We start from the raw sequence: 16,208 nt of genomic DNA, 5'->3' as shown, positions 1-16,208 counted from the left end.
CGAAGGAGAACAGCAAGAAGGTACAGTGGGGGAAATAATTATTTGACCCCTCACTGATTTTGTAAGTTTGTCCAATGACAAAGAAATGAAAAGTCTCAGAACAGTATCATTTCAATGGTAGGTTTATTGTAACAGTGGCAGATAGCACATCAAAAGGAAAATCGAAAAAATAACTTTAAATAAAAGATAGCAACTGATTTGCATTTCATTGAGTGAAATAAGTATTTGAACCCCTACCAACCATTAAGAGTTCTGGCTCCCACAGAGTGGTTAGACACTTCTACTCAATTAGTCACCCTCATTAAGGACACCTGTCTTAACTAGTCACCTGTATAAAAGACACCTGTCCACAGAATCAATCAATCAAGCAGACTCCAAACTCTCCAACATGGGAAAGACCAAAGAGCTGTCCAAGGATGTCAGAGACAAAATTGTAGACCTGCACAAGGCTGGAATGGGCTACAAAACCATTAGCAAGAAGCTGGGAGAGAAGGTGACAACTGTTGGTGCGATTGTTCGAAAATGGAAGGAGCACAAAATGAACATCAATCGACCTCGCTCTGGGGCTCCACGCAAGATCTCACCTCGTGGGGTGTCAATGGTTCTGAGAAAGGTGAAAAAGCATCCTAGAACTACACGGGAGGAGTTAGTTAATGACCTCAAATTAGCAGGGACCACAGTCACCAAGAAAACCATTGGAAACACATTACACCGCAATGGATTAAAATCCTGCAGGGCTCGCAAGGTCCCCCTGCTCAGGAAGGCACATGTGCAGGCCCGTCTGAAGTTTGCCAATGAACACCTGAATGATTCAGAGAGTGACTGGGAGAAGGTGCTGTGGTCTGATGAGACCAAAATAGAGCTCTTTGGCATTAACTCAACTCGCTGTGTTTGGAGGAAGAAAAATGCTGCCTATGACCCCCAAAACACCGTCCCCACCGTCAAGCATGGGGGTGGAAACATTTTGCTTTGGGGGTGTTTTTCTGCTAAGGGCACAGGACAACTTATTCGCATAAACGGGAAAATGGACGGAGCCATGTATCGTGAAATCCTGAGCGACAACCTCCTTCCCTCTGCCAGGAAACTGAAAATGGGTCGTGGATGGGTGTTCCAGCACGACAATGACCCAAAACATACAGCAAAGGCAACAAAGGAGTGGCTCAAGAAGAAGCACATTAAGGTCATGGAGTGGCCTAGTCAGTCTCCGGACCTTAATCCAATCGAAAACCTATGGAGGGAGCTCAAGCTCAGAGTTGCACAGAGACAGCCTCGAAACCTTAGGGATTTAGAGATGATCTGCAAAGAGGAGTGGACCAACATTCCTCCTAAAATGTGCGCAAACTTGGTCATCAATTACAAGAAACGTTTGACCTCTGTGCTTGCAAACAAGGGTTTTTCCACCAAGTATTAAGTCTTTTTTTGTTAGAGGGTTCAAATACTTATTTCACTCAATGAAATGCAAATCAGTTGCTATCTTTTATTTAAAGTTATTTTTTCGATTTTCCTTTTGATGTGCTATCTGCCACTGTTACAATAAACCTACCATTGAAATGATACTGTTCTGAGACTTTTCATTTCTTTGTCATTGGACAAACTTACAAAATCAGTGAGGGGTCAAATAATTATTTCCCCCACTGTAAGACCATGACAGAGGGGACACGACCACCGGCTACCTGCACTTAATACGGACTGAGTCAGGGTCACCTACAATCAAGCCAGCAAGAAACACAAATAAAGGAAAAAGACTTATCTGAGGAATAAGGAGAAGCAGCCTCCAGCAGTGAACACAATCCAGGAAGAAGTATAAACCGCAAAGTGAGGCAGTATGGCAGGGAATATAAAGGGAGACAATCAGTGCAAATAGGTGACAGCTGGGAGATGGAAAGGAGATGAGAAAGTGAAACCAAAACAAAGAACATCATACAGGTAGAGAAGAATGTCTGCCAGATCTTCTCACAGAGCTGGTGGTGATAATGCTATGACTTTCTTTTCCACAATAGAGTACAGGCTGGGGATTGCCTTTTGTGAAAAAAATTTTTGACCGGGTACCTTCCACTGCGGTGTCCCAATAGCTACAAATTTTTTGAAGCTAAGATTTCCGACAAGCCAGCTGTCAGAAGCCGGGCAAGGGGGTGACTCTGTGACTTTGGCTTCTTACGCTCAAACATTACCTTGACAGATTCCTGACTGTGGGCAGATGAGCAGGAACTGCTGAAGGTGAGAGGCCGAGTGGTGGATGGTTGAGAGGGGGCAAGGAGGACAGCAGTGGTTGACGTGGCTGAAGATGCTGGACCAGGAGGAGGATTGTGACTTTGAGTTTGTGTGCTGCTTGTACTTATCATGTGTTGATCCCATAGGCGTTTGTGATGTGAGATCATGTGCCTTCGCAAAGCATTTGTACCTAGGTGGGTGTTGGACTTCCCATGACTTAGTTTCTTTTGGCACAGGTTGCAAATGGCATCGCTGTTATCAGAGGCAGACACACAAAAAAAATGCCACACTGCTGATCTTTGCAATGACGGCATTCTGGTGGTGGCAATAGCATGCGTTGATTGGCGTGCTGTCTGGCTGACCCCGGGTGCCGATACATGCTGTCTGACTCACCCACGTGACATCCACGGACACATCGTCATCATCAACCGCTTCACTTGTATCTGACAACTCAGCAAAGGAAGCAGCAGCGGGTACAACATCATCATCATCACACCGTACGTCCATGTGTGTAATGCTGCTTGACTGAGACATATCCCTGTTATCTACATCCTCTGGCAATAATGGTTGCACATCACTCATTTCTTCCAACTGATGTGTAAATAACTCCTCTGACAGATCAAGTGAAGCAGATGTGGTGCTAGTGTTGGTGGTGGCGGCAGGCGGGCGAGTGGTAACTTGAGAGGTGCCCGAAGCTGAGCTGGAGGTGGATGGTGCGTCAAGGTTCTGAGCGGAAGCTGTAGAAGATTGGGTGTCCTGTGTTAGCCAGTCAACTATGTCCTCAGAACTTTTGGAGTTCAGGGTACGTGGCCTCTGAACACTGGGCATTATTCTAGGGCCAAAGGAAACCACAGCACCACGACCACGACAGCCCCTGTGGGGAGGCCTGCGACTGCCTGTCATTTTTTTTTCGATTAGTGGTACTATGCGTGCAAGCTACTGTGACACCAGATATGAGTGGTGGGCACTGGCAGTAGTGGGCACAGTACACGCTGTGGGCCTGACACACATGCTGGCAGGCAACTGCAATTATATTACAGTGAAAAAATGGTTTTATTGTTTTAAATGCAAGCTACTGTGACACCGGATATGAGTGGTGGCACTGGGCACTGGCAGTAGCGGGCACAGTACACGCTGTGGGCCTGAAACACATGCTTGCAGGCAACTGCAATTATATTACAGTGAAAAAATTGTTTTATTGTTTTAAATGCAAGCTACTGTGACACCAGATATGAGTGGTGGCACTGGGCACTGGCAGTAGTGGGCACAGTACACGCTGTGGGCCTGAAACAAACGCTTGCAGGCAACTGCAATTATATTACAGTGCTTTTTTTTTTTTACTGTTTTAAATGCAAGCTACTGTGACAACAGATATGAGTGGTGGCACTGGGCACTGGCAGTAGTGGGCACAGTACACGCTATGGGCCTGAAACACATGCTTGCAGGCAACTGGAATTATATTACAGTGAAAAATTTGCTTTATTGTTTTAAATGCAAGCTACTGTGACACCAGATATGAGTGGTGGCACTGGGCACTGGCAGTAGTGGGCACAGTACACGCTGTGGGCCTGAAACACACGCTTGCAGGCAACTGCAATTATATTACAGTGAAAAATTTGCTTTATTGTTTTAAATGCAAGCTACTGTGACACCAGATATGAGTGGTGGCACTGGGCACTGGCAGTAGTGGGCACAGTACACGCTGTGGGCCTGAAACACACGCATGCAGGCAACTGCAATTATATTACAGTGAAAAAATTGTTTTATGGTTTTAAATGCAAGCTAATGTGACACCAGATATGAGTGGTGGCACTGGCAGTAGTGGGCACAGTACACGCTGTGGGCCTGAAACACACGCTTGCAGGCAACTGCAATTATATTACAGTGAAAAAATTGTTTTATGGTTTTAAATGCAAGCTACTGTGACACCAGATATGAATGGTGGCACTGGCAGTAGTGGGCACAGTACACGCTGTGGGCCTGAAACACACACTTGCAGGCAACTGCAATTATATTACAGTGAATTTTTTTTTTATTGTTTTAAATGCAAGCTACTGTGACACCAGATATGAGTAGTGGGCACAGTACACGCTGTGGGCCTGACACACACGCTGGCAGGCAACTGCAATTATATTACAGTGATTTTTTTTTTTACTGTTTTAAATGCAAGCTACTTTGACACCAGATATGAGTGGTGGCACTGGGCATGGCAGTAGTGGGCACAGTACACGCTGTGGGCCTGAAACACACGCCTGCAGGCAACTGTAATTATATTACAGTGAAAAAATTGATTTACTGTTTTAAATGCAAGCTACTGTGACACCAGATATGAGTGGTGGCACTGGCAGTAGTGGGCACAGTACACGCTGTGGGCCTGAAACACACGCTTGCAGGCAACTGCAATTATATTACAGTGGAAAAATTGTTTTATTGTTTTAAATGCAAGCCACTGTGACACCAGATATGAGTGGTGGCACTGGGCACTGGCAGTAGTGGGCACAGGACACTCTGTAGGCCTGAAACACACGCTTGCAGGCAACTGCAATTATATTAGAGTGAAAAAAATGTTTTATTGTTTTAAATGCAAGCTACTGTGACACCAGATATGAGTGGTGGCACTGGGCACTGGGCACTGGCAGTAGTGGGCACAGTACACGCTGTGGGCCTGAAACACACACTTGCAGGCAACTGCAATTATATTACAGTGAAAAAATTGTTTTATTGTTTTAAATGCAAGCTACTGTGACACCAGATATGAGTAGTGGGCACAGTACACGCTGTGGGCCTGACACACACGCTGGCAGGCAACTGCAATTATATTACAGTGAAAAAATTGTTTTACTGTTTTAAATGCAAGCTACTTTGACACCAGATATGAGTGGTGGCACTGGGCACTGGCAGTAGTGGGCACAGTACACGCTGTGGGCCTGAAACACAGGCTTGCAGGCAACTGCAATTATATTACAGTGAAAAAATTGTTTTAATGTTTTAAATGCAAGCTACTGTGACACCAGATATGAGTGGTGGCACTGGGCACTGGCAGTAGTGGGCACAGTACACGCTGTGGGCCTGAAACACACGCTTGCAGGCAACTGCAATTATATTACAGTGAATTTTTTTTTTATTGTTTTAAATGCAAGCTACTGTGACACCAGATATGAGTGGTGGCACTGGGCACTGGCAGTAGTGGGCACAGTACACGCTGTGGGCCTGAAACACACGCTTGCAGGCAACTGCAATTACATTACAGTAAAAAAAATTTTTTATTGTTTTAAATGCAAGCTACTGTGACACCAGATATGAGTAGTGGGCACAGTACACGCTGTGGGCCTGACACACACGCTGGCAGGCAACTGCAATTATATTACAGTGATTTTTTTTTTTACTGTTTTAAATGCAAGCTACTTTGACACCAGATATGAGTGGTGGCACTGGGCATGGCAGCAGTGGGCACAGTACACGCTGTGGGCCTGAAACACACGCCTGCAGGCAACTGCAATTATATTACAGTGAAAAAATTGATTTACTGTTTTAAATGCAAGCTACTGTGACACCAGATATGAGTGGTGGCACTGGCAGTAGTGGGCACAGTACACGCTGTGGGCCTGAAACACACGCTTGCAGGCAACTGCAATTATATTACAGTGAAAAAAATGTTTTATTGTTTTAAATGCAAGCTACTGTGACACCAGATATGAGTGGTGGCACTGGGCACTGGCAGTAGTGGGCACAGTACACGCTGTGGGCCTGAAACACACACTTGCAGGCAACTGCAATTATATTACAGTGAAAAAATTGTTTTATTGTTTTAAATGCAAGCTACTGTGACACCAGATATGAGTAGTGGGCACAGTACACGCTGTGGGCCTGACACACACGCTGGCAGGCAACTGCAATTATATTACAGTGAAAAAATTGTTTTACTGTTTTAAATGCAAGCTACTTTGACACCAGATATGAGTGGTGGCACTGGGCACTGGCAGTAGTGGGCACAGTACACGCTGTGGGCCTGAAACACACGCTTGCAGGCAACTGCAATTATATTACAGTGAAAAAATTGTTTTATGGTTTTAAATGCAAGCTACTGTGACACCAGATATGAGTGGTGGCACTGGCAGTAGTGGGCACAGTACACGCTGTGGGCCTGAAACACACGCTTGCAGGCAACTGCAATTATATTACAGTGAAAAAAATGTTTTATTGTTTTAAATGCAAGCTACTGTGACACCAGATATGAGTGGTGGCACTGGGCACTGGCAGTAGTGGGCACAGTACACGCTGTGGGCCTGAAACACACACTTGCAGGCAACTGCAATTATATTACAGTGAAAAAATTGTTTTATTGTTTTAAATGCAAGCTACTGTGACACCAGATATGAGTAGTGGGCACAGTACACGCTGTGGGCCTGACACACACGCTGGCAGGCAACTGCAATTATATTACAGTGAAAAAATTGTTTTACTGTTTTAAATGCAAGCTACTTTGACACCAGATATGAGTGGTGGCACTGGGCATGGCAGTAATGGGCACAGTACACGCTGTGGGCTAGAAACACACGCCTGCAGGCAACTGCAATTATATTACAGTGAAAAAATTGATATACTGTTTTAAATGCAAGCTACTGTGACACCAGATATGAGTGGTGGCACTGGCAGTAGTGGGCACAGTACACGCTGTGGGCCTGAAACACACGCTTGCAGGCAACTGCAATTATATTACAGTGAAAAAATTGTTTTATTGTTTTAAATGCAAGCTACTGTGACACCAGATATGAGTGGTGGCACTGGCAGTAGTGGGCACAGTACACGCTGTGGGCCTGAAACACACGCTTTCAGGCAACTGCAATTATATTACAGTGAAAAAATTGTTTTATTGTTTTAAATGCAAGCTACTGTGACACCAGATATGAGTAGTGGGCCCAGTACACGCTGTGGGCCTGACACACACGCTGGCAGGCAACTGCAATTATATTACAGTGAAAAAATTGTTTTACTGTTTTAAATGCAAGCTACTTTGACACCAGATATGAGTGGTGGCACTGGCAGTAGTGGGCACAGTACACGCTGTGGGCCTGAAACACACGCCTGCAGGCAACTGCAATTATATTACAGTGAAAAAATTGTTTTATGGTTTTAAATGCAAGCTACTGTGACACCAGATATGAGTGATGGCACTGGCAGTAGTGGGCACAGTACACGCTGTGGGCCTGGAACACACGCTTGCAGGCAACTGCAATTATATTACAGTGAAAAAATTGTTTTACTGTTTCAAATGCAAGCTACTGTGACACCAGATATGAGTGGTGGGCACTGGCAGTAGTGGGCACAGTACATGCTGTGGGCCTGACACACATGCTGGCAGGCAACGGCAATTATATTACAGTGAAAAAATTGTTTTAATGTTTTAAATGCAAGCTACTGTGACACCAGATATGAGTGGTGGCACTGGGCACTGGCAGTAGTGGGCACAGTACACGCTGTGGGCCTGAAACACACGCTTGCAGGCAACTGCAATTATATTACAGTGAAAAAATTGTTTTATGGTTTTAAATGCAAGCTACTGTGACACCAGATATGAGTGGTGGCACTGGCAGTAGTGGGCACAGTACACGCTGTGGGCCTGAAACACACGCTTGCAGGGAACTGCAATTATATTACAGTGATAAAATTGTTTTATGGTTTTAAATGCAAGCTACTGTGACACCAGATATGAGTGGTGGCACTGGGCATGGCAGTAATGGGCACAGTACACGCTGTGGGCTAGAAACACACGCCTGCAGGCAACTGCAATTATATTACAGTGAAAAAATTGATATACTGTTTTAAATGCAAGCTACTGTGACACCAGATATGAGTGGTGGCACTGGCAGTAGTGGGCACAGTACACGCTGTGGGCCTGAAACACACGCTTGCAGGCAACTGCAATTATATTACAGTGAAAAAATTGTTTTATGGTTTTAAATGCAAGCTACTGTGACACCAGATATGAGTGGTGGCACTGGCAGTAGTGGGCACAGTACACGCTGTGGGCCTGAAACACACGCTTGCAGGCAACTGCAATTATATTACAGTGAAAGAATTGTTTTATTGTTTTAAATGCAAGCTACTGTGACACCAGATATGAGTAGTGGGCCCAGTACACGCTGTGGGCCTGACACACACGCTGGCAGGCAACTGCAATTATATTACAGTGAAAAAATTGTTTTACTGTTTTAAATGCAAGCTACTTTGACACCAGATATGAGTGGTGGCACTGGCAGTAGTGGGCACAGTACACGCTGTGGGCCTGAAACACACGCCTGCAGGCAACTGCAATTATATTACAGTGAAAAAATTGTTTTATGGTTTTAAATGCAAGCTACTGTGACACCAGATATGAGTGATGGCACTGGCAGTAGTGGGCACAGTACACGCTGTGGGCCTGGAACACACGCTTGCAGGCAACTGCAATTATATTACAGTGAAAAAATTGTTTTACTGTTTCAAATACAAGCTACTGTGACACCAGATATGAGTGGTGGGCACTGGCAGTAGTGGGCACAGTACATGCTGTGGGCCTGACACACATGCTGGCAGGCAACGGCAATTATATTACAGTGAAAAAATTGTTTTAATGTTTTAAATGCAAGCTACTGTGACACCAGATATGAGTGGTGGCACTGGGCATGGCAGTAATGGGCACAGTACACGCTGTGGGCTAGAAACACACGCCTGCAGGCAACTGCAATTATATTACAGTGAAAAAATTGATATACTGTTTTAAATGCAAGCTACTGTGACACCAGATATGAGTGGTGGGCACTGGCAGTAGTGGGCACAGTACATGCTGTGGGCCTGACACACATGCTGGCAGGCAACGGCAATTATATTACAGTGAAAAAATTGTTTTAATGTTTTAAATGCAAGCTACTGTGACACCAGATATGAGTGGTGGCACTGGGCACTGGCAGTAGTGGGCACAGTACACACTGTGGGCCTGAAACACACGCTTGCAGGCAACTGCAATTATATTACAGTGAAAAAATTGTTTTATTGTTTTAAATGTAAGCTACTGTGACACCAGATATGAGTAGTGTGCACAGTACACGCTGTGGGCCTGACACACACGCTTGCAGGCAACTGCAATTATATTACAGTGAAAAAATTGATTTACTGTTTCAAATGCAAGCTACTGTGACACCAGATATGAGTGGTGGGCACTGGCAGTAGTGGGCACAGTACATGCTGTGGGCCTGACACACATGCTGGCAGGCAACGGCAATTATATTACAGTGAAAAAATTGTTTTAATGTTTTAAATGCAAGCTACTGTGACACCAGATATGAGTGGTGGCACTGGGCACTGGCAGTAGTGGGCACAGTACACGCTGTGGGCCTGAAACACACGCTTGCAGGCAACTGCAATTATATTACAGTGAAAAAATTGTTTTATGGTTTTAAATGCAAGCTACTGTGACACCAGATATGAGTGGTGGCACTGGCAGTAGTGGGCACAGTACACGCTGTGGGCCTGAAACACACGCTTGCAGGGAACTGCAATTATATTACAGTGATAAAATTGTTTTATGGTTTTAAATGCAAGCTACTGTGACACCAGATATGAGTGGTGGCACTGGGCATGGCAGTAATGGGCACAGTACACGCTGTGGGCTAGAAACACACGCCTGCAGGCAACTGCAATTATATTACAGTGAAAAAATTGATATACTGTTTTAAATGCAAGCTACTGTGACACCAGATATGAGTGGTGGCACTGGCAGTAGTGGGCACAGTACACGCTGTGGGCCTGAAACACACGCTTGCAGGCAACTGCAATTATATTACAGTGAAAAAATTGTTTTATGGTTTTAAATGCAAGCTACTGTGACACCAGATATGAGTGGTGGCACTGGCAGTAGTGGGCACAGTACACGCTGTGGGCCTGAAACACACGCTTGCAGGCAACTGCAATTATATTACAGTGAAAGAATTGTTTTATTGTTTTAAATGCAAGCTACTGTGACACCAGATATGAGTAGTGGGCCCAGTACACGCTGTGGGCCTGACACACACGCTGGCAGGCAACTGCAATTATATTACAGTGAAAAAATTGTTTTACTGTTTTAAATGCAAGCTACTTTGACACCAGATATGAGTGGTGGCACTGGCAGTAGTGGGCACAGTACACGCTGTGGGCCTGAAACACACGCCTGCAGGCAACTGCAATTATATTACAGTGAAAAAATTGTTTTATGGTTTTAAATGCAAGCTACTGTGACACCAGATATGAGTGATGGCACTGGCAGTAGTGGGCACAGTACACGCTGTGGGCCTGGAACACACGCTTGCAGGCAACTGCAATTATATTACAGTGAAAAAATTGTTTTACTGTTTCAAATGCAAGCTACTGTGACACCAGATATGAGTGGTGGGCACTGGCAGTAGTGGGCACAGTACATGCTGTGGGCCTGACACACATGCTGGCAGGCAACGGCAATTATATTACAGTGAAAAAATTGTTTTAATGTTTTAAATGCAAGCTACTGTGACACCAGATATGAGTGGTGGCACTGGGCACTGGCAGTAGTGGGCACAGTACACGCTGTGGGCCTGAAACACACGCTTGCAGGCAACTGCAATTATATTACAGTGAAAAAATTGTTTTATGGTTTTAAATGCAAGCTACTGTGACACCAGATATGAGTGGTGGCACTGGCAGTAGTGGGCACAGTACACGCTGTGGGCCTGAAACACACGCTTGCAGGGAACTGCAATTATATTACAGTGATAAAATTGTTTTATGGTTTTAAATGCAAGCTACTGTGACACCAGATATGAGTGGTGGCACTGGGCATGGCAGTAATGGGCACAGTACACGCTGTGGGCTAGAAACACACGCCTGCAGGCAACTGCAATTATATTACAGTGAAAAAATTGATATACTGTTTTAAATGCAAGCTACTGTGACACCAGATATGAGTGGTGGCACTGGCAGTAGTGGGCACAGTACACGCTGTGGGCCTGAAACACACGCTTGCAGGCAACTGCAATTATATTACAGTGAAAAAATTGTTTTATGGTTTTAAATGCAAGCTACTGTGACACCAGATATGAGTGGTGGCACTGGCAGTAGTGGGCACAGTACACGCTGTGGGCCTGAAACACACGCTTGCAGGCAACTGCAATTATATTACAGTGAAAGAATTGTTTTATTGTTTTAAATGCAAGCTACTGTGACACCAGATATGAGTAGTGGGCCCAGTACACGCTGTGGGCCTGACACACACGCTGGCAGGCAACTGCAATTATATTACAGTGAAAAAATTGTTTTACTGTTTTAAATGCAAGCTACTTTGACACCAGATATGAGTGGTGGCACTGGCAGTAGTGGGCACAGTACACGCTGTGGGCCTGAAACACACGCCTGCAGGCAACTGCAATTATATTACAGTGAAAAAATTGTTTTATGGTTTTAAATGCAAGCTACTGTGACACCAGATATGAGTGATGGCACTGGCAGTAGTGGGCACAGTACACGCTGTGGGCCTGGAACACACGCTTGCAGGCAACTGCAATTATATTACAGTGAAAAAATTGTTTTACTGTTTCAAATACAAGCTACTGTGACACCAGATATGAGTGGTGGGCACTGGCAGTAGTGGGCACAGTACATGCTGTGGGCCTGACACACATGCTGGCAGGCAACGGCAATTATATTACAGTGAAAAAATTGTTTTAATGTTTTAAATGCAAGCTACTGTGACACCAGATATGAGTGGTGGCACTGGGCATGGCAGTAATGGGCACAGTACACGCTGTGGGCTAGAAACACACGCCTGCAGGCAACTGCAATTATATTACAGTGAAAAAATTGATATACTGTTTTAAATGCAAGCTACTGTGACACCAGATATGAGTGGTGGGCACTGGCAGTAGTGGGCACAGTACATGCTGTGGGCCTGACACACATGCTGGCAGGCAACGGCAATTATATTACAGTGAAAAAAATGTTTTAATGTTTTAAATGCAAGCTACTGTGACACCAGATATGAGTGGTGGCACTGGGCACTGGCAGTAGTGGGCACAGTACACACTGTGGGCCTGAAACACACGCTTGCAGGCAACTGCAATTATATTACAGTGAAAAAATTGTTTTATTGTTTTAAATGTAAGCTACTGTGACACCAGATATGAGTAGTGGGCACAGTACACGCTGTGGGCCTGACACACACGCTTGCAGGCAACTGCAATTATATTACAGTGAAAAAATTGTTTTACTGTTTCAAATGCAAGCTACTGTGACACCAGATATGAGTGGTGGGCACTGGCAGTAGTGGGCACAGTACATGCTGTGGGCCTGACACACATGCTGGCAGGCAACGGCAATTATATTACAGTGAAAAAATTGTTTTAATGTTTTAAATGCAAGCTACTGTGACACCAGATATGAGTGGTGGCACTGGGCACTGGCAGTAGTGGGCACAGTACACGCTGTGGGCCTGAAACACACGCTTGCAGGCAACTGCAATTATATTACAGTGAAAAAATTGTTTTATGGTTTTAAATGCAAGCTACTGTGACACCAGATATGAGTGGTGGCACTGGCAGTAGTGGGCACAGTACACGCTGTGGGCCTGAAACACACGCTTGCAGGGAACTGCAATTATATTACAGTGAAAAAATTGTTTTATGGTTTTAAATGCAAGCTACTGTGACACCAGATATGAGTGGTGGCACTGGGCATGGCAGTAATGGGCACAGTACACGCTGTGGGCTAGAAACACACGCCTGCAGGCAACTGCAATTATATTACAGTGAAAAAATTGATATACTGTTTTAAATGCAAGCTACTGTGACACCAGATATGAGTGGTGGCACTGGCAGTAGTGGGCACAGTACACGCTGTGGGCCTGAAACACACGCTTGCAGGCAACTGCAATTATATTACAGTGAAAAAATTGTTTTATGGTTTTAAATGCAAGCTACTGTGACACCAGATATGAGTGGTGGCACTGGCAGTAGTGGGCACAGTACACGCTGTGGGCCTGAAACACACGCTTGCAGGCAACTGCAATTATATTACAGTGAAAGAATTGTTTTATTGTTTTAAATGCAAGCTACTGTGACACCAGATATGAGTAGTGGGCCCAGTACACGCTGTGGGCCTGACACACACGCTGGCAGGCAACTGCAATTATATTACAGTGAAAAAATTGTTTTATGGTTTTAAATGCAAGCTACTGTGACACCAGATATGAGTGGTGGCACTGGCAGTAGTGGGCACAGTACACGCTGTGGGCCTGAAACACACGCTTGCAGGGAACTGCAATTATATTACAGTGAAAAAATTGTTTTATGGTTTTAAATGCAAGCTACTGTGACACCAGATATGAGTGGTGGCAATGGGCATGGCAGTAATGGGCACAGTACACGCTGTGGGCTAGAAACACACGCCTGCAGGCAACTGCAATTATATTACAGTGAAAAAATTGATATACTGTTTTAAATGCAAGCTACTGTGACACCAGATATGAGTGGTGGCACTGGCAGTAGTGGGCACAGTACACGCTGTGGGCCTGAAACACACGCTTGCAGGCAACTGCAATTATATTACAGTGAAAAAATTGTTTTATTGTTTTAAATGCAAGCTACTGTGACACCAGATTTGAGTGGTGGCACTGGGCACTGGCAGTAGTGGGCACAGTACACTCTGTGGGCCTGAAACACACGCTTGCAGGCAACTGCAATTATATTACAGTGAAAAAAATGTTTTATTGTTTTAAATGCAAGCTACTGTGACACCAGATATGAGTGGTGGCACTGGGCACTGGCAGTAGTGGGCACAGTACACGCTGTGGGCCTGAAACACACACTTGCAGGCAACTGCAATTATATTACAGTGAAAAAATTGTTTTATTGTTTTAAATGCAAGCTACTGTGACACCAGATATGAGTAGTGGGCCCAGTACACGCTGTGGGCCTGACACACACGCTGGCAGGCAACTGCAATTATATTACAGTGAAAAAATTGTTTTAAATGCAAGCTACTTTGACACCAGATATGAGTGGTGGCACTGGCAGTAGTGGGCACAGTACACGCTGTGGGCCTGAAACACACGCCTGCAGGCAACTGCAATTATATTACAGTGAAATTTTTTTTTATGGTTTTAAATGCAAGCTACTGTGACACCAGATATGAGTGATGGCACTGGCAGTAGTGGGCACAGTACACGCTGTGGGCCTGGAACACACGCTTGCAGGCAACTGCAATTATATTACAGTGAAAAAATTGTTTTACTGTTTCAAATGCAAGCTACTGTGACCCCAGATATGAGTGGTGGGCACTGGCAATAGTGGGCACAGTACATGCTGTGGGCCTGACACACATGCTGGCAGGCAACGGCAATTATATTACAGTGAAAAAATTGTTTTAATGTTTTAAATGCAAGCTACTGTGACACCAGATATGAGTGGTGGCACTGGGCACTGGCAGTAGTGGGCACAGTACACACTGTGGGCCTGAAACACACGCTTGCAGGCAACTGCAATTATATTACAGTGAAAAAATTGTTTTATTGTTTTAAATGCAAGCTACTGTGACACCAGATATGAGTAGTGGGCACAGTACACGCTGTGGGCCTGACACACACGCTTGCAGGCAACTGCAATTATATTACAGTGAAAAAATAGTTTTACTGTTTTAAATGCAAGCTACTTTGACACCAGATATGAGTGGTGGCACTGGGCACTGGCAGTAGAGGGCACAGTACACGCTGTGGGCCTGAAACACACGCATGCAGGCAACTGCAATTATATTACAGCGAAAAAATTGATTTACTGTTTTAAATGCAAGCTACTGTGACACCAGATATGAGTGGTGGCACTGGGCACTGGCAGTAGTGGGCACAGTACACGCTGTGGGCCTGAAACACACGCATGCAGGCAACTGCAATTATATTACAGTGAAATTTTTTTTTAGGGTTTTAAATGCAAGCTACTGTAACACCAGATATGAGTGGTGGCACTGGCAGTAGTGGGCACAGTACACGCTGTGGGCCTGAAACACATGATAGGGTTATTGGTTACTTACTCAGGGCCCTTCATAACTTCCCCCTTTTTCCCCCATCCAAGTACCATCCCAATAAAACACCACACACTTTGCTTGGATTAAATCGGCCACAGCAGCCGTTTTATTAATAAAATAAATACATCCATAAATAACAATAACATTAAATTAACATTAACCCCTGACGAGGGAGATCATAGAAGCCCCAAAATGTTACCATCCACAAGAAGCCAACCTGGCAACTCCATCTTGCCTCCAGCCGTAAGCACCAGCTGGGAGACACCAACTGATGGACGCCTTCTCCAATTAACCAAGTACCTGAAACTATGAGAGTCCAGCCCCACCATTTAGGCCCTCCCATTTCCACTACCGTCATATACCACCAGCTTCTATGATCTCCCACCGCCAATAACGCGCAGCTTGAACCTTACAACCCCCTCAAGCCTGCGCGTTCCTCCACAAACACAAAGCATGTTCAATTCCATTCTGCAAACCAAGCGCCCACAGATCAATGCCCACCGCATTCAGGTGAACACCATCCGCCCTCCAAAAACCACCACTCCCTGCTTCCAGATCCGTATGCCGAACCGCTACTGCACCATTCCGCGCCATAAACCTCCCAATAGCCCTATTTACCTTCACCCTGGCCTTGTTGATTCGCTCAACTGAACGCGCCTCTCTCCATGTCTTCCGAGCCACTATGTCGGACCACACAGTCACTATACCCGGAAACAGAGACCATAACCTCAACAGGTCAAACTTAACATCCTTAATAAGCTCACGACACGGTCTAAACCCCAAATCATTACCCCCGACATGCAACACTAAAATATCGGGGGCTCGATCCAACCGCACAAAACGGTGCACCTCCCTCAACACACTTCCCCACAACATACCCCTACTCCCCAGCCACCGCAGCACCGCCTCGTCCCTGCTGAAACCAAGCTGACGCC

This window comes from Bufo bufo, chromosome 6 (assembly GCF_905171765.1).
Source record: "Bufo bufo chromosome 6, aBufBuf1.1, whole genome shotgun sequence".
Taxonomy (NCBI): domain Eukaryota; kingdom Metazoa; phylum Chordata; class Amphibia; order Anura; family Bufonidae; genus Bufo; species Bufo bufo.
Note: the sequence above shows the minus strand (reverse complement) of the source record.